Consider the following 26,351-nt stretch of genomic DNA (forward strand, 5'->3'; position numbering starts at 1 on the left):
ATTGATCTATAGTTTTCTTGTAAAATCTTCTTCTGGTTTTGCTATTAGGGTAATGCTGTCCTCATAAAATGATTTAGTAAGTATTTCACCTGCTTCCATCCTCTGAAGTGATTATAGAGAATTGTTATTATTTCTCCCTTAAATGTTTGGTAGAATTTACCAGTGAATCAATCTGGGCCTGGTGTTGTCTGTTTTGAAATTTTATTAATTATTGATGCAACTTATTTAATAGCTATAGGTCCATTCAGATTATCAATTTCTTCTTGTTTGAGTTTTGGCAAATTGTGTCTGTCAAGGAATCGTGTCTGTTAATTTCAGGGTATCAAATCTGTGGGCCTAGGTTTGTCATAATAATCCTTTATTATCCTTTTAATGTTCATGGAATCTGTAGTGATGTCCCCCTCTTTCATTTCTGATATTAGTAATTTTCTTACTCTCTTTATCTTAGCCTGACAAGAGTCTTTTTTTTTTTTGGCTGTGCCACGCGGCATGAGGGATCTTAGTTCCCCCACCAGGGATCAAACCCATGCCACCTGCAGTGAAAGCATGGAGTCTTAATCACTGGACTGCCAGGGAAGTCCCAAGAGGCTTCTTTTTCTTTTTAATTGATCTTTTCAAAGAACCAGCTTTTGGTTTCACCAATTTTATCTATTGTTTCAAATTTTATTGATTCCTACTCAAATTCTTACAATTCCTTTTTCTTTCTGCTTACTTTGGATTTAATTTGCTCTCTTTTTCTAGTTTCTTAAGGTGGAAACTTACATTATTGATTTTAGATCTTTCTTCTTTTCTAATATATGCATTTAATTCTTCAAATTTCCCTCTAAGTCCTGTTTTCAGTGTATGCCACACATTTTGATTAATTGCTTTTTCATTTTCATTTTATTAATATATTTTTAAAAACTCTTGATATTTCTTTTTTGACTTATTTGATTTTTAGAAGTGTGTCATTTAATCTTCATCTTCTTTGCGATTTTTCAGTTATCTTTCTGTTATTGATTTATAGTTTAATTCCATTATGATGAGAGAGCACATATTGTATGATTTCTATTCTTCTAAATTTGTTAGGCTATGTTTTATGGCCCAGAATGTGTTATATCTTGGTAAAGGATTCAAGTGAGCTTGAGAAGAATGTGTATTCTGCCCTTATTGGATGAAGTAGTGTATAGATGTCAATTATATCAGTTTGATTGATAGTGTTGATGAATTCAACTATGTCCTTACTGATTTTCTGTCTTATAGAGATTTTCTGCCTGTTGGATCTGTCCTTTTCTTAATGAAGGGTGTTGAAGTATTCAACTGTGATAATGGATTTATTTATTTCTCCTTAAATTTCTATCAGTTTTTGACTCATATAGCTTGACTCTCTGTTGTTAATATATTGTTTTTTTTAAATAAGTTATCTGTCTTCTAAACAAGACTGCACTCTCCTGAGGGTATTTTCTCACTATTACATGTTCAATGCCCAGTACTGTAAGTAGCACAAAGTATATACTCATTAATTCATTTTCAAATGAATTAACGAAAAAGTGTTTTCTATCTACTAATTATATTTTCAGAAATGAGTTGCCATGGAAAAAAATAAGATTTGAAAATCTTCTGACTGCGAATTGTCTTCATTGACAACTGATCTCACTTAGGAGTGACTTCTAATTTAGGCTGCCCTCAGGTAGGGAGCATATAGCAGTTAACATCCAAAAATCAGTAGTTAAGATTGACTGAGTGCTTACTGTTTTTCTGGTTCGACTGTTTTATTTCCATTGTCATGTTATTCTCTCAACAGTCATATAAAATACATGATATTGTTATACTTATTTAATAGATGATTAACTGAGGCTTAGAAAGGTTAAGCAAATTTTTCAAGGTTAACCAGCTATTAAATGAAGATCTTGAGTATTGAATAAGGTGTTTAACTCCCAAAGCACTGCTCTGGACCACTAAAACAAGGATATGGGAAATTTGGTCTGTTCTGGTAACTCTATGTTTGCTTTTAGGAGATTGGTCAACATGTATGAATAATTCAGACAGTTAATAATCAAAAAATTTTCCTATCCTTGGGGAACTCTGACCTCCTTGACAATAAAAAATTGCTGGGATAAAAGCTTTTGTGATGGGAGAATAGTTCTCTGATTTAGCTGTTCCATAAGTTTGGATTTCTAGTACATATTGGGTAGTCTTAAAGTGAGACACTTAGGCACTTGAGTTGGAATTACCTGGATTATCTAGGCAAAATGTGTTTTGAGCTCTTGGAGGCTTAATTACTAGAGCAATTGCACAACCCCCCACTTCAGTTAGGCTCTTTAGGCACAGTGACCAAGTAATTGCAGTGGTTTTGTCAAATTGTGCTTTCTCGGTTTACTGTTACTTCCTTTAAATTGAAGCTCCACTATTGCCATCCTTTATTTTCTAAGATGATAATGTTGATAAGGGTTATGGTCAGTATGTCTAAGTGTTGCTTTAAACACCAATGAACACCTGATAGCTTTCTCTTCTCCATAAATACAGGAGAAATAATTTATTAATAAAATCAAAACTTAATAAAAATATTTCATTATAATAGAGATGTCTAATGAAAAAAACAAGAAATACTAAGACATAAGTATATAGAATTTCTAATCATGAGATAAAATACTGAACATTTTTAAGAATCACTGAAGTATCCAACCAAGTATATACAAGTATAATTATACAATCAAACATATATTATCATTTAAAGTTTTTGTACTGACACTATAATGGCCATTAAACAGTGTAGCAGAACAAAATGCATCAGAAAATAATAAGATACACTGAATATCTAAGTAATCAAGAGGAAATTTTAAAAAATAAGTATGACCACCAACAAAAAAGTTAATATATGAGTAAAATTATCAGTATATTTTGTCCCTTTTTTCTTTTAATCATGATTTGTGCAGTCCTCCTCAGACTACATCTTTGATATCACATAGGTTTTCAGATGCCAGTGAAAGCACTACTTGGTTTGTGTCACATACTGTGACTAAATTTGAAAGAAATTATGCTCAGTCTGAGAAAGAGACCTTAGCTGTAGTGACGGGAGTAATGAAATTGCCCAAATAAATTCTTGGAAGAGAAATTACCTTGACAACTGCCCATAAGCTCTTATTTGAAATCTTAAAATCCTAGATTGGGTAGCATCTGGAGCAGCTGCCAGAGTGCTGTGATGAACTTTAATACTGTCATACAGTCAATATAAATATTTTCTGGAATACCTTAATGCAGATGTCTTTCCAAGGCTGCCCTGAGAAATGTTATCACTGAGTCTACTCTAAAACACTTTTAAAACCTCTTCTCTTTAAATATTACAAATGAAATGGTAGAGTATATTTCCAAGGAAATAATATTTAAACAATTCTTACTATAAATGTGGTTAGAGTTCTGTTCTTATTATGTTGTAAAAAAAGCACTTAATCATTTACAACACATAACTATGATTACTTATTAATTGTTTTAAAAATCACTAACTACCAACTTTGTGCTAATTGATGTGTTTAATCCTCCATGAGATTAAAATATAATTATTTAAAAATGATTTACCATGTCAAAATCTAATTTATCTATTCTCTTTATTTTGTCTAATTATATGTAAAAATATGTGTTCTGGTCAGAAGTCCTAGGCTGGGTTCCTGGTACCACTCTTTGACTTGGACAACTAAGCACCACTCAGAATTTCCTCATTCATAAAGTATTAATATATGGAAATTAAATTTAATGAATGGATTGAATTAGAAAAGATAAAAATTGTGTTTTTTTGGTTACATTGGAAAATATAATTATCTGTAGGTTAATTTTCCTATCCCAGTGTGAGCTAAGCCTTCACCAAAAGATATTTTTTTCTTCCAGTTTAATTTTTCTTTTTGAATTATAGATGAAAGTCTGCAAAAGCTCACTAATATTATCAACTGGTACAAAAATGTTGTTATGTATTTATCTCAGAAAAAAAAAAGACGCAAAATTCAATTTCATTATGAGTACCTGATAGGGTGATTGAAGGGTCAGTGATAAAGGAAAATATTCTGTCATGTTTTTTTAACTTGAAACATGCTGACAAATTCTGCTTCTTGGCTTGATTCATTTTCCAGTCACTTTTTATTTAAAAATTATTCAGCTGTTAAGGTTGAAATTATTGTTGTAGATATGCCCTTAGAATAGAGTTTGGTTTCTGAGTAGAAATAAAGAAGTTTAAAATCTCAAAGATATGAAGCCAAAGACAAAATCAAACTGAAAGGGTTTCATTTGTTTGCAACATCAGTAATGTTTCATGTTGCTGAAAACTGACTCTGTTTCGGAGTAAGCACCACCTCATCACTATGCAAGAAAAGCCTTCTACACTGCCTTCTGGTTTCTTTGCACAATATAAACTGCAATCCGGTTCCTGCTGGTCTGTCTCCCAGTTCACCCAGCTCTCTGCAGAGTTATGAACTTGACCCATGGTCATTAATTGAAGCAAGGTGGTTTGAATGTGTCCACTTCACACCTAAGTGCATCTTCTTCCTTCTACTTATCTTTTTTTAACTCTTCTCCAATCTTTCCTCCAGTGGTTGTGGTTCAGAATTCTGATGAGATAATCTATGGTGCACCTGCTGAAATAAAAGTCATCATACCTCACTGAAAATTCTTTGAATAACAGATAATCAAGTTTATCACATTTTTAAGAGATATAATATTAAAATGAGCAAGAATCATTTGGAAATGGAACTTATATGAGTCATAGAAAAATGAATCTTTCATTCTTCTTCTAGTTTAATTGTTACCCTTAAAAGATAAGCTAAAAGCCTGATATATTTTCTGTGGCACAAAGTTGTCTAAAGATTCTTTTGGAAGAAAAAGTATTCCTTAACAAAAGCTTTCCTGAGAAAACTATAGACAGATTCGTGCTTGTTTCAAGTACATTAAATATTTATTCTTATTTTAAAAATTTCCAAAACTATTCTCTCCCTGAGTGTAGCACTCTTAATTTTATAAACATTTAGTAAGTAAATCGTCTAATCAAGTAATCACTTACAAATTACATATTCAACAGATAGACTAAATGCAGAGCTGAACTAAATATTTTCCTTTTATACCCATTTGTAAAATTAGTTAAAATTCTTATGATTGCCACTATGATACCAGAGAAAAGAATACATTTTATTGTAAATGATGCTGAAATATTTAACTCTAAAGCCTTTATTCTTAAGGCTTTTAATTATAGCTAACCACATCAGATTATTAATCACAGGCAATAATAATTTCAAGTATTTGTGTATATTATGGGACTCAAATAAAGAGTTTCAGTTGGTTAATGATTGCACTTAATCTACCAAATCTATTTTCAGAATACAATTATTTGGCAATTCAGCAAGAGATCCTGTAGATAAATTTAGTCACCTAAACCATCAACCCCTATACATCTTATACGGTCCATTGGAAGATGGTTAAAAAATAAAATGATGTCAAGAAGGGTATGACATAGTGAACTCATGACTTAAATCACTTTGGCTCTCTTGTATCTATGAGATAGGTATTGAACTTAGTGAAGCTGTCTACTGAAGAATGACTGAGTAAGATTCAACAAATTTAGTTATAATGTAAACGTAATAAATACAATTTCATAAAATATTATAGTAATTCCAGTTTACTTATTAATGTAAAAAAACATAGGGAAAATATCTCAAATACAGAATTTTAGTAAAATTAAGTGCACAGAGCTATTAAAATGTTATTTAATATGTAGAGTATTATGAATTATGGTGGTATATGTAGCATACAAATATCTTTTGATATAGATAAAATAATGAAAGGCTCAGTATCATAATCTAATTTTTAATTTTCCATTGTCTACTTGAAGCTTACTTTTAATAATCATTGCATAATATCTACCTATAGCTTATAGAAAACCATAGTTTTTAAAAAAGTAAATAAGAAGATGTAAAACTGTATCTATCTACCAAATAAAAACCACACAGCTCATACGTCACACAGCCACGTTACTTTGATGATGAGTTGTATTCAAAACAGCAATTCACAAATCTATGTTCTTGTAAAAACTTTTCGTGGTATACTGATGTTATACTTGACCTAAAACCTTATTTCAAAGAAATATTAAGGTTTTAATATGTACGTTAAAATATCTGTTTATATTTTATCTATGGAATTTTAAAAGCATTAGAACATTTAACAAGGTAACTTGGAATTGATTAAAATATTCGTATATTTAATGTAAAATTAGAGAGGTTGAGAAACAGTAGTTGCCTCAAGTCTACTTCATTTCCCTAATCTTTGTGTTTTTAATTTCTCATTTTCTCGGTTGATTGTTTTAGCAGGAAACTTCAAAGATTGAGCTGACATCTTTGAAGCATCATCTGGGAAAGTGAATCTGAATCGCCTTTCCACAAAGCCCTGAATATAGGATCTCACAAGACTCAAAAAGAAAATGACCCAGCCTCTGATCCTTGCACAATAAGGGTCAGGCCCAGTTTTACATTCACAATATAGCTACCTTTGTAATTCTTCTACATGTTATGGCACGTTAGTTATCATAATAAGTTCAATGATGGTGAGCTTGCAATTTAGAACCTAAGTAACACATTTGAACATTTGTCAATCTGAAAAGCACATCTCCTGAAAATCCGTACTCAGTTATAAAAAAGTTGCTTTTTACTACATGCCAGCCCATTTTTCTTACGAAGAATGAGCCTTGAAGTAGACAAAGAGAAAATCATTTAAAATAGACAAGGAAACAAACTGGCACTTCTTATGTTCAAGAAGTAAAGGAATGAGTCCTTGGTCCAATATTAATTTCTTGAATAAATTTCATTGCAGGCTGTCTTGACATAAGCATCCGCATTCCACTGACCTTTATTCTGTAGTCTAGAGAGACTGGGACCACACAGAATTGGTGCCGTATAGCTAACTGTACTTAAACTTTGTGTCTGATCAACTTAAGTGTATTGGATTTGAAAACAGTTAGTCAATTGTTTCTAGTCCCTAGGTGGTGGTTTATGGTAATGTTTGCATCAATACTAACAAAAGCCATACCACAGTACAAAGTACATCAAGGAAATGAAAGACAAGGCTGCCTGTTGTCAGTTCTGTCTACAATAAAGGCAGGATTCAGAGCTGGGGCAGAGATCGTTAGAGAAACACAAAAATGAATGAACCACAGAAATCGTAGGGCTGATGTTTCACATCAAAGGTTTGGGGACTGGCTAATGGGCAAGGTTGCACGTAGGCCACAAGACATATATCCTGGACTCATTTGGCCATACAGAAAGGTCACCAAAAAGAAGGGGAGAGATTTATAAGATAGCATGAAGCAGCCTTCCGGAGAAACTATATAAAGAGAAGGAAGAAATAAACCAGGTTTAACAGTGCTGTGTAAACTACATCCACTTCAAATGGTATTTTTGGTGAACAGATCTATTAATATTTTTATTTTAAACATCAAAATCCCTAATATTGAGAAATAGAATATGATACATTATATTTGCTAGAATATTTATTATCTGTTTCCATAAGACAAATATAATGCATAAAGTATCAATTCACTGAAATTTAAATACTTTGAGCCTTACTGCATATAAATAAAATGGTCCAGAGTATTTTCTTAATTTCAAAAAACTCATATGCCTGGAGAACAGCTGGTATATATGTAAGCAGATGTGTATAAATAGAACAATAATGATAACAGAATTGATTTTGGTATTTTTCTCACTTTGTCTGAATCAGCTTATCATGTATAATTTTAAAAGCACAATTAAAGGAACTAAATGCTACAATAATATGACATAGTCATACAATGGTATCTATTAATGTAAGAACGTAGTTATCCTTTATTTGAAGCCTACCCTCCAGATACCTGCTGTGCAGCTAGATGCTAGAATGTCAAAGAAAAAGAAGTGAAAGCATATCTCATCATGGGGTAAATTGCCTGCTGAAAAGAAATGTACTTAGTTTCTCATTTGAATGCTGCTTTCAGTTAAAAAAAATAGGAGGGATTGTTATCAAGGTAAGGACTAATCTTTCCTGACCCAAAAGAGAGAGAAGAGAGAGAGAAAGAGAGAGAGGAAGAAAGAAAGAAAAAAAAAAAAATGTTCATTTGAACAAAAACAGCATCCAGAAAAAAAAAGAAGAGGCCAGTGTTGATTTCCATTGTGATTTAGGGCTATTTTTAAGCTTTTAGTATCAATTATTACAATGTAAAATCGACTTCAAATTGAAAAGATGTACAAAATCACTGATTTCTATTATGAAAAGAAAAATATCTATTGTAAAGTTGTATGTGATTCTTATAATAATATTTAATCACTATACCTGATAGTTATAATATGTGCCATATATGTCAAACTATACCTTATTATTTAAATGACACACATTCGTCATACTTCAAATGGATAGGCATCCCCTTGAGTCCCGTAGATAAGGATTTAGTGTATAAAGACATGTATTTATACAGGTAAAGCAAAGACATTTGCATTGAAGCAATTATCTAGCACTTTGTAAATAATATTGGATTCTTTCACTTGAAATACATTTGCCTTTTCTTTTTCCTAGTATTCATGAAATGGCACATATTTTAAAGTGAGGAAATAATGATCATTTCTATAAATTAAAACTCAAAAGGTACACTTAATATTTAGAGTAAATATTAATTTAATATGAATAGAAGATTAGTAACAAATTACCATAGAAGGAAAAATATTTTAAGTAATGTCAATGCTTAAATAATTATTATCAAATTTCCTTCATCTGCATTATATGCTGCAAAGCACTAATTCCCTTGAGAGGTCTACAACTAATGCACTCAACAATGTTTTCATTAATTCACAAATAAGATTTTTTTTATAATTTACTAATTTTCAACTTGCCTTTAAATAATATATTTCTAAAAGCTCACAAATTTGGAACTGTGGGCACAGAAACATTTATCCTTTTTTAAAAAAAAAAACACTCCACTTATTAGTAGCTTAAGCCCCATGTTGTTTAGAGATAAACATAAAAATATTAATTTTTCCATAGAACAGTTTTTAGACTATGTTCACAAGTTCTGTGGCATTAGATTTTTATATTCCAATGCTATCATTTAAAATAGTTTCACAGAGAAAAAGGTAACTCTTTTCTGAAACAAGTTATTAATATCCGATTACAGTAATGAGATATAATTTGAAGCTACCACATAAAGTTTCATTAGACAAAAAAAAAAAAAAAATTATTCCAGAAAACATATATAACAAATAAATAAACAAAACCCAGTCCATTCAAAATAACAGAATGTGTTTGGATAGATATTTTTAAAATCCAAGGACGTTTGAACGTTAGCTGTCATTGTGGTCCAGTTCACTGTTTATTTCTTTGGTATGCATCTCCTGACCTGTATATAAAATTCATAGTTTCAAAAGTGACATGTGCAAGCCTTGGACAACTGGGGAAAAGGCATATTTCCTGACCTTGTAACCATAGCAACCACTTGCTGATTGGTAGCAGGCAGGCTTTCCATCCTTTACCACTGAAGGCAAGTATGTGAGGTTGTTGGCTTTGTTTGTGACTCTGGCTTTATTTATATGCAAACAGGAATACCAGACTTGAAATCACTGTTTTCTGCTAAGCATACTATCATAGAAGTGGAAAAAAAAGCACCTTAACTTCATAGCTTTATAATAATGTTATAATTACAATGAAAGCGGAACACATTTTCTACTGAAGCTGTGTGTAGAAGCTGAACTTAGGATCTTGTTCTTCTGTTTGGCTTTGCACTATCAATCCTATACCCCAAAGCAGAAAAAAATATGTATATATAGCAATATGTAAATTGTAAATTATTTCCACAAATTAATATAATGCTTTATTTGATGATAAGATTTATGTGTAAAGAAAAAGAATAAACTTTTAAATTATGCTAATGACAAAGTCTATTTCCATAAACTACCTTACATAGTAATTAGGCAAGCATTTGTGTATTGTTTGCATCTCTGAGAGTTTAAGCCATTTAGAACTCCCTTCTGGAATGAACTAACACAAACTTCTTTGGCTGACTTTGCTTTATATGCAAGATATTTGTCTTTGGAGAGTAGAGATCTTCCTATTCATTTTCTTTTCCCCAACCTATTCCACTTTCTTCTCATAACCAACTTCTGACCCTCCTGTGATATAAATGAAAAATGGAATTTTGTAAAATTCACTTTGGTGAATAATCTCTTCATGGGATTCAGGGGGATGAACCAGGCACACACTGAATCCACCCTAACCCTCCAGTTGGATCTCTTCTCCCATGTCAAAGTTATGTGTCGTGAAAGAGAAGTCATATGAAAATTCGTCTTAGCAAATCCTTGCTTGAGGACAGTATAATGAAAGGATACTAAGTGAGACTTGAACATTATATTAAAATAAATATATAATATATATGTGGCATTTTCTAAAAATCAAATGCTCTAATTTTATATAAGGATATTATACAGTTTGTATTTGCTAATAAAGTTTGTTAGAAACCATTCACTGAAATAAATTCCATGATTTATGAAACTAACATTTTACTGAAATGATCTATTAATTAACATGGGTACACTCACATAGTTTTTTACTAAAATGTTCTACATTTGTTTCTGATGTGAGTATATTTTCACAGATACATACGAGTTTAAATCATATTATGCAATAAAATAAACATGCAATAAAATATTTCTGATAAAATTAGATATTTTAGATAAAATAATAAGTGGAATGTATTATCAATAAAATATACACACAAATGATTTTTACTTATAAGCCTGGTTTTAAGTGTGAAATTTATATTTTGCCATAATATTAAAATAAACATAAAATAAACAAAAATTCAAAATAAAATTAATTTTTAAAAACCATTATGCTAGTGGTTTTGTCAAAGTAGTAAATAAATACTGACTTTGAGCCTAAAAAATGCTCTGTAACTTACATAATATATATTAAAATAAGATTTAAGAATTTACTATACATGGTCACAGTCTCTCTGGGACCTACTTAACAATTCTTCTATATAAAACTGTCACCCTTACTTGTTTTTTTTTTCTTCTTATGAAAAGGTCATTTTCTGATTTATTAGTATTTTTAAAATGTTCTTCAAAGGCACAGAATGATTTTTTTGTTTAATAAGTGATAGTGAAATTACTACTAATAATTTTATAACAAAACCCTCTAATTTTTTTCATAATCTTTAACAGATGTGCATGCCTTTAAAATGTTTCCACTTTACCTTCATTTTATCATATTTCTATGTGGTGTAAGAGAAAGCAATATGGTTGCCTTAACATAAACATTAAAAACATAGAGTTTTGTACTAGCTCTTGGCTAAGGCTGGGAAAGGATTTTTTATTTTTTGTACATAATGGTAGTATTCAGACATAATCTGATTTTAGTAGATCTCTGTAAAGTTCTTTCCCTGCCCTGATGTACTGTATAAAACATTTCTTAACTCATTAATGTCAAGTATAAATTAGTTTTATATTGGAATTTTAACAGTCTAGCCTCCATGGGCAACATAAAAACTAGACCATTGTCAGAAATGGTGTTAGGCTGCATGCAAATTTAAACCAGGTATCATTTATCATCAAAGAAAACACAAGACGTATTAAACTTCTGGGTCTCCATACTACAGTCCCCAGTACCACAAATTATTTTGGTACATCTATACTTTAAAAATATCAGCAATTTTTGTTGAACACATGCAGAGCAATTTCAACGATCATATTTTAATGTGCTCTCTGGATTTACCAAATCAGAGTATGACTAACGGTCAATGTTCAAATGTCTAGGATACATTTTTTCATATATATGCTCTGAATATCTGAACAGGCATGTTGTATTAATATCATAATTCAAAGGGAAATTTATTAACCCTCCAGTATTCCCATCATTGCTAAAAGTTGCAAATTCTAGGTGGCAGAACCTAGACAGTAATATCAAATTTTAATAACAATTCCTCTTCTTCAGTCAGGGCTGGTCTGGAGAAAAGCATAAATTGGTGTGACTGACCACTGGTTGTTAGAGAAGCAATCTGACTTCTCCACACCCTTATTTCAGTGTATCTGCTCTGTCCCTCAGCTGTATTAATGATAGCATGAAAGGTCACATGATAAACGAGTGACAAAAATATCAACACATATTAGCCTGTAGCTTTGTTATCAGTGTATGACAGAGATGACAGAAAATTGTATTTTTCCCCTGAATAATTTTGCATTACATTTTGCTGGCTAGGCAGAGTGAATTAGGGAGAAATTCCTGCCTCTGACTGTTTGTCTCCTTTTCTGACATACTTGAAGTAATAATATACATTAATAATAAGACTGTGCTCAGAGAACGGATAAAAACTCAAGATCTCACAGTCTCCATTCTATAAACTGCCATCCTAGTTTTTTCCCAGCAAAAACAAAATTTCTTTAAAATATTCAATATTATTGATAATAGGCTATGGTAGAATACAGACCCAGCAAGTGCACAGGACAATTAAAAACAAAAAACAAAACAAAACTAAAAACTAAAAAGCAGCCTGAAGGCTTCAAGACATTATATTTCAAAACGTACCATTTTATATTTAGAGAGAAGCATGTCTATTAATTAAATACAGGCAATCTCAATAATGTCTGATGTATCTTGTTGGGATGTGGACCCAGTAATTACAAATTAGAAGCAGAATTTATACCTGCTGGTTTACAGACTTTCAGAGATTGTAAACCTTGGTGAGATGAGGTTTGCATTTTTTGAGAAGAGATTATAGAAATTGGTGAGGGCTTAATGTCCTGCAGAGCTAGGGTGTAGTCTCCAGGGGTAGGTTAAGTCCTGTCTTGTCTGAGTTACCCTTTCCTGAGTGAATGATAACATTGCCAACTAAGTCCTATGTTTCTCTTAAAAAGCATCTGTGCTGAATTAGTCACAAATTCTGGAATATTAATATAATTAGTTTTGGGGGGGAATTTGGAGAAAGCTATTCAATGCATGAAATTATGAAATATTTACATGGGTACATTCAACTTTAAATTTTAAACTTCAAACTTATAGAGATGAGGTATTTTGATATTATAATTACAGAACACATTTGAAAGAAAAGTATTCTTAGGTTGGTAAATATGAACCAGGCTCTGTACAAAATGTGGGTGATACAGGAGTGAATAAGACCGAGTACTTGACCTCAAGGAGCTTAAAATCTAATGAGGGAGACAAAGTAAATTGTTATTATAATGTAGTGATAAATTGTATGTCTGTGAGAGAGGATACATACTAACAAATACAATAGAAACTTTACCTGCCTAGTCCTGTCTCACGGCTTCAGAGGAAACAGATTTAAGGACACAGCAGCTGATATTCAGAGCCCAGGGATCCTCTAATATTTCAGGGGAAATGAATTTTCTCTTAAATATATCCATTTTTAATATGACAAGTTCATATTCAATTCCATTGGAAATGGATTATCTTAGAAAATGACCTAGAAAATTTCTTTGAAATAATTTTGACCTTTTGAAAACAAAATAACAACCAAAATGGGAAAAGCTAAAATGAAACCCAAAAACAACTTAAGTTTTGGAATTCATGTATCCTTCCAGCACTTCCAGTGTTCTAAATAGAAGCACTTATTAAAACTGGAGAAACACATGAATAAAATCCTTAGCCTTGAGGAAACAGAATCTAGGAGAGTTAGATTAGTTAGTTATGCAAACAGATACAATTTTATGTCCCCCTATTTTTTTCTAATGAACCATGCTAACATAGAAGAGTTTGATCACAAAAAGGCAGGTTTGAAAGAGGTGAAATTTCCCCAGATATCGAAGGAGGAGGTAGAAGTTAGTCATTCAGAAAAAAAAGTGTGGGGTGAGTATCTGGGCAGGAAGCTACCCTACAAAGAAGGTAGGTATGAAAATGCTTATCATGTTTGGGAAAATGGTATTTAATTCTACATGCAGATACGGTACACGGGTAAAAATTAAAATAGATGAGACTAGAATAGTAGTTTATCATTTACCGTGGTTTACGCTACAAATAACAGAAAAACCACCAAAAGTGGCTAAAACCATTAAGAAAAAAAGTTTATTATTTGCTCAACCTGCAGTCCAGAGTTAGTTCAGGGTTTTTCTGATGTCATCAAGAATCCAAGAGCTTCCCATCGTTCCCCTCCAGAATGAAAGTGTTGATATTCTTCTTTGGGCTTGTCACCTTGTGGTCAAACAGTGGCCAATGCAGCTTCAGACATTGTGTCCTTATAACGACCAAAGCAGAAAGGTCAGTAAGGGAGTGAAAGTGGATCTCTTTATATACCTCTCTCTTCATCATGGAGAAAATTCCTGTCCAGGTGACTCTCACGGTTTCTTTGCTCAAAACTGAATCACATGATCACATCTATCTGCAGTGGAAGAAGGAAAAGGACATATCTGCCTCTTTCATAGAATTAAGAAGGCAAGAGATAAAAGAGTTAGAGATGGCTGTTAGGATCGCAGAAACCCACGTCTGTCCCCAGTGGGTCTGCTTGAGAAGGTTCATATGTACCATGGTGAGAATGGAATTCACTGAGGCTGTGAGATTCAGTAGAAAGAGCACAATCTTAGAGAGAGAGATTTGAGTTAAATTCTCACTGTTAGTTACTAGCATAAAAGTAATGTACGTAAACTACGTGGTGCTGTACATTAATTAGATGGCTAGAGTGTATTTTTCTCATTTGTTTCTTTTTTAATTCTGTAGATAACGGGGAGCCATAGAAGCTTGTTAAGCAAGTTAAAATGATCAAACCCGGTGACTCTGAAAAGAGACTAAAGACTAGATGCTATTGTAATAATTCCAGAGATGCGGAGAGCCTGGTCAGAGACTGTAGTGATGATGATAGAAACAAAAGTAAGCAGTATTTTAGAGAGAAACAAAAATCAACAAAATACACTGAGTGATTTATTGATGTATTCTGTATTATGGAGTTAAGAAGAGGGACATGTCAAGAATGAGAATATTTCTTAGTGCATATGGGGTCATCAACCAAGATAGAAAGTGGAAGTTTTAGTTGGGGTACTATGGTAAATTCACTTAATGCTGAGTTTGAGATATCAGCCTAACCTTCCAAAGGAGTTTATCTAATTGAAAGTTGGAGCTATTGTTAGAGCTATTGGACTAGAAAGAGCTACTGACCTAGAAAGAGCTATGGAATTTGTCAGCATATACATAGTCATGAAAGCCATATGAATTTATGAGAAAGCTTATAGAGCAGAGTCTCTTAATTAGGGACATCCTATATATGTTTTTTGGGGGAATTCCTGAATCACTTAAGATCTCACTTAAAATTTGGTGTGTGCTTATTTTTCTCTAGGAAAAAGTGTTATAGCTCATTGGAATCTCAAAGATGTCTGTGAACAAAATAAGTCTGAGAAACACAGAAGACAGATGGAAAGAAAGGAGGATGGGAAAGGGAATTGGCAGTATTTAAAGAATAGACAGAGGGAGATGAATATAGGAAGGAGAATTATAGGAAACAGGGAAATAAAGTTGAATTGCAGAAGATCATGGAGGAAGGAATTTCAAGAAGTTGCCACAGAGAAATAAAATGGAACTAACAGCTTTTTGTTGTTTTTTTTAAAATTTTATTTATTTATTTATTTATTTATTTATGGCTGTGTTGGGTCTTCGTTTCTGTGCGAGGGCTTTCTCTAGTTGCGGCAAGTGGTGGCCACTCTTCATAGCGGTACGCAGGCCTCTCACTATCGTGGCCTCTCCCGTTGCGGAGCACAGGCTCCAGACGCGCAGGCTCAGTAGTTGTGGCGCACGGGCTTAGTCGCTCCACGGCACGTGGGATCCTCCCAGACCAGGGCTCGAACCCGTGTCCCCTGCACTGGCAGGCAGATTCTCAACCACTGCGCCACCAGGGAAGCCCGGAACTAACAGTTTTTTTTCAATTTGGGAACTAAGACATCATTTTGACCTCTGAATGAACAGTTTTTCTACAATGGTACGAGCAGAAGTCAAGATGTAGTGAGCTGAGATGTGAAAGGGAGAGGCAGAGAAGAGAGAAAGAAAAATTGAGAATCAGAATTAATGTGATTTAGACTGAAACTATAACATTGCCCAAAGCATAGGTTAATATAATTTTTATTCGTTATTTTACATAGACTAAATATTATTTATAAGGCTATTTACTCTTATGCGAAAATTATTATGTTTAATTATTTTAGAGTCCATTCTTGCTTCATTTAACATTGCCGAAGATAACTATTTACTTACATCACACTAAACAATTACATACTTTGTTTCTCAGTTTTGTAGCCCTATGTCCACTGATAACATAAATTAAGTTTAAAGATTCAAATGACTATTTTAAATCATTGGAAGTAGATCCCTCAATGCCTGTTTACCCCATAGATAATGTCTTAACTATTTCTTAATTTCCCAATTGCTTAGCAATAGTCACTGAAAAATAATTAGATCTTAATTATCCATTTAGAGAATACATATTTCTCTGAAAAATTATGGAGCATTTATGGACATACAGAGAGTAATTTTACATAGAAGTTTTTTTTAAATCCCAATCCATTTAGCAGTGTAGACAGATTGCCTTAAAGAATTTCTTTTTTTCTGATTATATCAAATTAGATCTTTTAAAATTACTAGTCCAATAATTTTCTCTACCTTTACTCTTCCTATCCATTATTTATGTAATATAATTGAGGTACATGATATCTTATAATTTACAATCTAAATTGTATTAAAGCCACGGCTAAATCATGTATTTAAATTCTTATCCAATAATACTGAATATTAATTCCTTGAGTTTTCCATGGGGATAAGAGGTTAAATTTCAATGCATAGGCAATTCATAATGACTATGCTTCCGATCTGATCTCTGAGGAATTTGTCAGTTCCTGATTGTGGTTCACACATCACTATGGTAGAAATAAATGTGATTACAGACCTGCCTTCTAAATATTAGGCAATGCTAGCTTTTAAGGATACTACTTGATACACCAACATGCAAGTAAAACACACACATACATATATATTTAATATTTAAGTATGTTTATGCATGTGTGTAAATGATTGTATGTGCACATTGTAGAGGAAGAACATGGTATAATTGGAAAAGAGTTTTTAAGTTATTTGATAGAAAACCCTACAAGTTTTTTAAACTGAAGCATTATTTTTCAATAATTACTATTAATTCAACAGTGCTAATACAGGTAATGTTAACATTTATTGTGGCTTCTCCTCTGGCAGGCACTACACTGAGACGTTCAAATATTATATTAGAATTATTCAAGTTCTCCCCAACAACAGAGACCAAAGTAACACTTATTTAGTCAAAATAGATGTTTTTCTCTCTCACATGACTCATGTGAGACACATGAGCAAGTGTCTTACATTCTTGATATTCAGAGTGTAGTCCTTGGGCCAGCTACATAAGCATTTTCTGGGAGCTTGTTGAAAATGCAGTGTCTCAGGTCCAACCAAGATGTTCTGAATTAAAAACAGAATTTCCACAAGGTATCCAGGCGGCTTGTATGCATATCAAAGTTTGAGAAGTCTAATATTCAGTAGATATCGTATCTCCATAGAAGAAGGAATCCAAGTTTCTTGTTGATTCTGTTCTCAAACCAGAGCTTACACTCTATGATCCAAGATCTGCATTCCCTGGAATCAAAAAGGGGAATAAGAAAGAGGAGAGCACTGTATTTTCTATTGTGATAAGACCTGAAGCTTTATAATTACAACTGCAGATGTTTCATTGAATAGAATATAGTAACGACTATATATAGTAGAATAGAATATAGTAACGACTACATGCAACTGCAAAGGAGGAATTGACTAGGCACCCATGTGCCTTGTTAAATCTGGGCACTTATTGCTAAAGCAGGAAGGACAGGATGTGATATTTGGTAAGTCATTTATAGATGGTCACTCTTACCTCTATGTTACAAGGTCACACCCAGTCTGCCTGATTCCAAAATTCATACTATTCATCACCACATTCTGCTTATTACTTATACCAGACGTAGCTTATTGATATAATCAGTAGGATTATGAAACTTCCCCTAGAATAACCAGAATTTAAATTTACATTAAGAGGTTTGATAATCAAACAACAGTGAAGCTATGTTAATATATTGTTAAAGAAAAATTATCCATGACATTTGTTAAAAATGGTAAGGCAGATTTTATTCAGGACCATTGTAATAGTTATAGGCTCCACTGCAATAGAATTTTGCAGAGGGTTAGAGAGATTGGGCTTAAAGGTAAACACAGCACGGGCAAGTGGGAATTTATATCTAATGAACAGGGTAGATATCAATGGATGGAAAATTACTAACAGGAAACATCCAGGCAAAAGGGGGATTCTGGCTAAACCAATCTAACAGGATTCTTGCTGAAGACAGACCAGAGGGGTCAGACGGCAGCTGGGGAATTGTGAAGGATGAGGAACCTGATCAGATATCAAGGGCAATCGGACATTGAGGGTGGAGGGTTCTTGCTAAACTTACCAGGGTTCTTGATAAAACCTTTTTATTTCTTTTCCTTCTCTGATTGCTGTGGCTAAAAGTTCCAAAATTATGTTGTATAATAGTGGTGAGAGTGGGCAACCTTGTCCTGTTCCTGATCTTAAGGGAAACTATTTCAGTTTTTCACTATTGAGAATGATGTTGGCTGTGGGTTTGTCATATATGGCCTTTATTATGTTGAGTTAAGTTCCTCTATGCCTACTTTCTGGAGCGTTTTTATCATGAATGGGTGTTGAATTTTGTCAAAAGCTTTTTCTGCATCTATTGAGATAAACATATGTTTTTTCTCCTTCAATTTGTTAGTATGGTGTATCACATTGACTGATTTGTGTATATTGAAGAATCCTTGCATTCCTGGGATAAACCCCACTTAATCATGGCGTATGATATTTTTAACGTGCTGTTGGATTCTGTTTGCGAGTATTTTGTTGAGGACTTTTGCATCTATGTTCATCAGTGATATTGGCCTGTAGTTTTCTTTTTTTGTGACATCTTTGTCTGGTTTTGGTATCAGGGTGATGGTGGCCTCGTAGAATGAGTTTGGGAGTCTTCCTCCCTCTGCTCTATTTCGGAAGAGTTTGAGAAGGATAGGTGTTAGCTCTTCTCTAAATGTTTGATAGAATTCTCCTGGGCTTTTATTTGTTGGAAGATTTTTAATCACTTTCAATTTCAGTGCTTGTGATTAGTCTGTTTATATTTTCTATTTCATCCTGGTTCAGCCGCGGAAGGTTGTGGTTTCCTAAGACTGTGTCCATTTCTTCCAGATTGTCCATTTTATTGGCATATAGTTGCTTGTAGTAATCTCTCATCGTCCTTTGTATTTCTGCAGTGTCAGTTGTTACTTCTGCTTTTTCATTTCTAATTCTATTGATTTGAGTCTTCTCCGTTTTTTTCTTGATGAGCCTGGCTAATGGTTTATCAATTTTTTTTATCTTCTCAAAGAACCAGCTTTTAGTTTTATTGATCTTTGCTATTGTTTTCTTCATTTCTTTTTCATTTTTTTCTGATCTGATCTTTATGATTTCTTTCCTTCTGCTAACTTTGGGGTTTATTTGTTCTTCTTTCTATAATTGCTTTAGGTGTAAGGTTAGGTGGTTTATTTGAGATGTTTCTTGTTTTGAGGTAGGATTGTATTGCTATAAACTTCCCTCTTAGAGCAGGTTGTGTTGCATCCCATAGGTTTTGGGTCATCGTGTTTTCATTGTTATTTGTTTCTAGGTCTTTTTTTATTTCTTCATTGATTTCTTAGTGATCTCTTGGTTATTTAGTTGTGTATTGTTTAGCCTCCATGTGTTTGTATTTTTTCTTGTAACTGATATCTAGTCTCATAGCATTGTGGTCGGAAAAGACACTTGATATGATTTCAATTTTCTTAAATTTACCAAGGTTTGATTTGTGACCAAAGATATGATCTATCCTGGAAAATGTTCAATGAGCACTTGAGAAGAAAGTGTTGGTTTTGGGTGGAATGTCCTATAAATATCAATTAAGTCCATCTTGTTTAATGTATCATTTAAAGCTTGTGTTTCCTTATTCATTTTGATTTTGGATGATTTGTCCATTGGAGAAAGTAGGGTATTAAGGTCCCGTACTATTATTGTGTTACTGTCGATTTCCCCTTTAATGGCTGTTAGCATTTGCCCTATGTATTGAGGTGCTCCTATATTGGTTGCATGAATATTTACACTTGTTATATCTTCTTCTTGGATTGATCTCTTGATCATTATGTAGGGTCCTTCTTTGTCTCTTGTAATAGTATTTATTTTAAAGTCTATTTTGTCTAATATCAGAATTGCTACTCCAGCTTTCTTTTGATTTCCATTTGCATGGAATATCTTTTTCCATCCCCTCACTTTCAGTCTGTATGTGTCCCTAGGTCTGAAGTGGGTCTCTTGTAGACAGCATCTATATGGGTTTTGTTTTTGTGTCCATTCAGCGAGTCTATGTCTTTTGGTTGGAGCACTTAATCCATTTACATTTAAGGTAATTATCGATATGCGTGTTCCATTTTCTTATTTGTTTTGGGTTTGTTAATTTAGGGCTTTTCCTTCTCTTGTGTTTCCTGCTTAGAGAAGTTCCTTTAGCCTTTGTTGTAAAGCTGGTTTGGTGGTGCTGAATTCTCTTAGATTTTTTTTGTCTGTAAAGGTTTTAATTTCTCCGTCGAATCTGAATGAGATTCTTTCTGGGTAGAGTAATCTTGGTTGTAGGTTTTTCCCTTTCATCACTTTAAATATGCTCTGCCACTCCCTTCTAGCTTGAAGACTTTCTGCTGAAAGATCAGCTGTTAACTTATGGGGATTCCCTTGTATATTATTTGTTGCTTTTAATATTTTTTCTTTGTATTTAATTTTTGATATTTTGATTAATATGTGTCTTGACATGTTTCTCCTTGGATTTATACTGTGTGGGACTCTCTGTGCTTCCTGGACTTGATTGACTATTTCCTTTCCCATATTAGGGAAATTTTCCACTATAATCTCTTCAACATTTTCTCAGTCCCTTTCTTTTTCTCTTCTTCTTCTGGGACCTCTATATGTCAAATGTTGGTGCATTTAATGTTGACCCAGACGTCTCTGAGACTGTTCTCAATTCTTTTCATTCTTTTTTCTTTATTCTGCTCTGCAGTAGTTATTTCCACTATTTTATCTCCGGGTCACTTACCCATTCTTCTGCCTCAGTTATTCTGCTATTGATTCCTTCTAGAGAATGTTTAATTTCATTTTTTGTTTTGTTCATCATTGTTTGTTTGCTCTTTATTTCTTCTAGTTCTTTGTTAAATGTTTCTCATATTTTTGCCATTCTATTTCCAAGATTTAGAATCATCTTTACTATAATTACTCTGAATTATTTTTTCGGGTAGACTGCCTATTTCTTCTTCATTTTTTGGTCTGGTGTGTTTTTGCCTTGCTCCTTCATCTGCTGTGTATTTCTCTGTCTTCTCATTTTGCTTAACTTACTGTGTTTGGGGTCTACTTTTCACAGGCTGCAGGTTCGTAGTTCCTGTTATTTTTAGTGTCTGCCCCAAGTGGGTAACGTTGGTTCAGTGGGTTGTGTAGGCTTCCTGGTGGAGGGGACTCGTGCCTGTGTTCTGGTGGATGAGGCTGTATCTTGTCTTTCTGGTGGGCAGCTCTGTGTCCAGTGGTGTGTCTTGGGGTGTCTGTGAACTTATTATGATTTTAGGCAGCCTCTCTATTAATGGGTGGATTTGTGTTTCTGTCTTGCTAGTTGTTTGGCATAGGGTGTCCAGCACTGTAGCTTGCTGGTCGTTAAGTGGAGGTGGGTGTTACCGTTGAGATGGAGATCTCTGGGAGACCTTTTGCCATTTGCTATTATGTGGGGCCAGGAGGTCTCTGGTGGACCAATGTCCTGAACTCGGCTCTCCCACCTCAGAGGCTCAGGCCTGACACCCAGCCTGAGCACCAAGATCCTGTCAGCCACTTGGCTGCTAGTGCTGAAGGGTCTCCTGCAGAAGTGGGAGGTAGCTTTCTTTCACCACAGGGACAAAGACACTGGGAGCAGAAGTTCTGCGAAGTACTCCTTGGCACGAGCCCTCCCAGAGTCCGCCATTAGCCCCACTCCAAATCAATTTCTGATCTTCTATTATAAGCTTTGCTCTCTACATTTATAATAACTAAATATAGTTAATATTCAGGTACTTTATATGATAATTCAATTGACTCATGGTTTCAGATAACTTGTAACTAAGATTTTATTTGTGTGTGATTTAATGTAAGTCTACTCTCCTATATGTTTCATGTTTGTCCTGTTATTTGTTCTGTTATTGCCTCCTTTCCTGACATCTTTTTAGTAGCTTATTACATCTTTTTTTCTGGATTTTAAGCTATACCTCTTTGTTATACTGTTTTCTTAGTGAATTAAAATATACTAACTTATATCACAGTCTAATTAGAATTAATATTTTGTTAAGTAACCTGTAATCTATAAAACTTATAAGAGTTTAGGTCTATTTACACCATCTTTTCTCAGTTTACTTCTACATGTTATAAACCTCACAATGCATTAATATTTGTGCTATTAACAGTCAATTGAATTTTTTTTTTTTTAGCTTTCTGAGCTGCATTTTTTCTTTTTTATTATTTTGAGTTTTTGAATTTTATTTTATTTATTTTTTACACAGCAGATTTTTATTAGTTATCTTTTATACATATTAGTGTATGTAACAGTCAATCGAATTTTAAGAAATACATTTTTAAAAGAAAAATTGTCTTTTATATCTACCTACATATTTTTAATTTTTAATGCTACTATTTCCTGCATGTCATTCTGAATTACTATCTGTTACCATTCTCCTTCAGTCTGAAGAACTTCCTTTAGTCTTTCTTATATTGTACATATACTTCTAATAATTTTAATCAATACTTTGTTAGATTTTTAATATATTTGTAATACTTATTTATAAAAATGTTATTATATTTATAATATGCAAAAACAATATATTTACAATACTTATTTTTATCTGCAAATTCTTAAAATATTTATAATACTTATTTTAAAATCTTTGTCTGGTAATGCCAATATCTGATCTTCTGGGGGGTGCTTCTAGTAACTGTTTTCATTATTTCTTGAATAATCTTGGTTATTCAATCTTGAATAATCTTACTTTTTAAATAATAATCTTAAATACGTGGGTTTTGTATTGCTGGTTATTCTAATAACTAGCAAAATTTAATTATATATTATGGGTGGTAATACATTGTAGAGACTGTGGATTCTATGTCTTTCCTGTGAAGAGTGTTAAGATTTCCTCAGTAGTCAATTAAATTACTGTGTATCTTCTTGACAGGGCAGGTCGATTTTGGCATTGTCCTTAGTCAAGAGGAATAGCTCTTAGTCCTGGACTTGATATTTATTCCTCTGACATGGTCATTCTGGGAGTTTAATGGAAAGTCTAAGGTTTTGACCAAATTACTAACATGGAAGGACTTGCACTTCAAACTTCAGAAAAGCCTGAATGAACTTTTTGGCCAGCCCAATATTTCTACAGCAGATTGAATTTGCTGAAATTTCTACTCGAGCAGAGTATTAATTAAATACTAAATAGTCAATTAAATATTAAATTGTAATCCATATGTAAATTTTGCGGATTCTTTTTCTGTGGCTACTTTTCTTGGATTTTATGACTCAATTTCCAGCAACTCCGATTTTCAAATTCTGATTCCTCAGCAGAGTAAGGCTGCTACTTTCTGTTTTAGCTCGATGCATGACCAAAGTTGTGAGAGATGAGAATGCCTTTAGGGGAAAAGATAGTTAAATGTGAATTTCCCCTAAAGCTCTTATTTCCTTTAAACAATTGTTCATCTCGTTTCTGCATGACTTCACAAAGTTATTGGATAAATTTCAGCCAGAGTTAATATTTTTTATTGGAAGGAACATCAGTCCAATGAATGCTACTGTGCCACTACTGGAAACAGAATATATGTTTCCTTTTTCAAATACTGTTATCCTCTAGCAAATTCACCAGTGGGGTACTTCAAACATTGTTGCTAGAATTACTTCTTACGCTGAGATGAAGAGTTTAAGGAAAATAAAAACTTGTGTTTTTTTATGTTAATTTTCATGGCTGATTGGAATAGAATATTAATGGATTTTTTCTACTCTTCATCTAAGAATACCTTTGCTATATCAGAGACATATGAGAAAAAATACTGTAATAAATGTCAGATATTTAATTAAGATTCTACTATTTATTTGTACAGAATTATTTACTGCTGGAATAACTTATTTGGTATATTTCTTCAGGATATCATTTCCAATCAATTTATTAACATTGTCTGAGCCTATAGATGAAATATATGGTATAGTAAAATGTATATGACCCTTGGAATCAGATTTACATAAAATTTAATCTCAAGCTTACCTTTATAAGCTCAATGACACTAAATATTTTTAATCAACCTGAGCTTTGGTTTTCTTATCTATAAGTATACAGATAATATCTACTTTATATTAAATAATATTAATCTAAATGAGCTTTGTTAATATAAATGGATATTGACTTAATCATAATTATCATTTCTGTACATTGATATACACATATATTCACATTTATGGTCAATTGATGTTGCCAAAGGTGCCAAGACAATACATTGGAGAAAGCCACAAATGGCACAGTGACTAGATCTCTACATGTAAAAAATGAATTTACATCCTTACCTCACAAAACACACAAAAATGAATTAATGGTTTGTACATCTAAATGTGAGCTCAAAATCTACAAAATTCCTAGAAGAAAACACAGGAGTAAATTTTTATGATCTTGGGTCAGGCAATGGCTTACTAGGTGCGACACCAAAAGTGTAAACAACAACCACAAAATTTTAAAACATTCATGTGGCAAATGACACCATCAAGAAAGTAAAACACAATTCATAGAATGGGAGAAAATATTTGACAGTCATTTATCTGACAAGGGACTTCTTTCCATTATATATTTAAAAAGTCTTTCAACTCTACAATAAAATGACAGATAACCCAATTAAAGGATGAGCAAAAGATTTGAAATCACATTTTTCAAAAGAAGGTATACAAATGACCAATAAACACATGAACAGATGTTTAACAACATTAGCTATTAAGAAATGCAAATCAAAACCACAGTGACATACCAGTTCATGCACACTAAGATAGATAAAGTAAAGGAGATAGACAATAACAAGTGTTGACAAAGATGTGGAAAATTATAACCCTCATACATTGTTGGTAGGAAAATAAAACGGTGCTGCTGCTTTGGAAAACAATTTGGCAGCTCTTCAAATCTTAAATATAGAGTTACCATGAGACCAGCAATTCTACTTCTAGGAATCAATATATACCCAAAAGAAATGAAAACACATGTCCATGCAAAAACTTGTACGTAAATGTTCATAGAAGCATTATTTATAATAGCCAAAGTGTAGAAATAGCCCACATGTCCCTCAACTGGTGAACAGATGAACAATATGTTTATTGATATTGATACAGTGGAATATTATTCAATAATAAAAAGAATGAAGTACTGATACATACTACAGCATAGATGAACCTTGAAAGCACTGTGCTAAGTGACAGAAGACAGTCACAAAAAAATATATTGCACGATTCCACTTATGTAAAATATTCAAAACTGGAAAATCCATAGAGTGAGAAAATAGATTAATGGTTGCCTAGACCCTGGGGACAGACAGGGTGGGGGGATGGGAAACTGGGAAGAGTAGGAATGGAAAACAAAATGGGAGTGTGTATGGAGTTTTTTGGGGGGTAAAGAAAATCTTCTAAAATTAGATTGTGGGGAAAGTTGCACAAGTCTGTGAATACGCTAAAAGTCACTGAACTGTATACTTAAAATGGGTGAATTTTAATATATGTGAAATAACTCTCAGTAAAGTTGTAAAGAAAAATTTACAAGACAAGCCATACTAGCTGCTCCTTAGACTTTAATATGTTTGACAGTAATATAACCTAAGTTTTTTTACTTGTTTGTTTTAATGTTGGCAAGACGTTTTATTACCTAAAAATAATTTCTAATCCAAATGAAGCATAAACTTTACCATCTTTATCCAACTTGCATCTGATTTTATGTTTTATATCCTTCCTGTTCCTGTCCATAAACAAAGTTTAGTTTAATTGTAAACATGGATTAGAACATGTCTTGCATCTTGTCTTCATTTCTTTATAAAGGATAATGACATTTTGGCTTTGTGACTAATTCGAGTATCTTTAAAGTACAAATCATTAGTACTATTTGTGTATGCATATATTCAATAATGATTCCTCTCAAATAAAATTTTTCTCAAAAGTACTTGGACAAAACTATGTAGTATAGAATGCTGAAATGATTTAAAAACAAAAACAAAATGTTAAAAC

The sequence above is a fragment of the Balaenoptera musculus genome, chromosome 17, assembly GCF_009873245.2.
Source record: "Balaenoptera musculus isolate JJ_BM4_2016_0621 chromosome 17, mBalMus1.pri.v3, whole genome shotgun sequence".
NCBI lineage: Eukaryota > Metazoa > Chordata > Mammalia > Artiodactyla > Balaenopteridae > Balaenoptera > Balaenoptera musculus.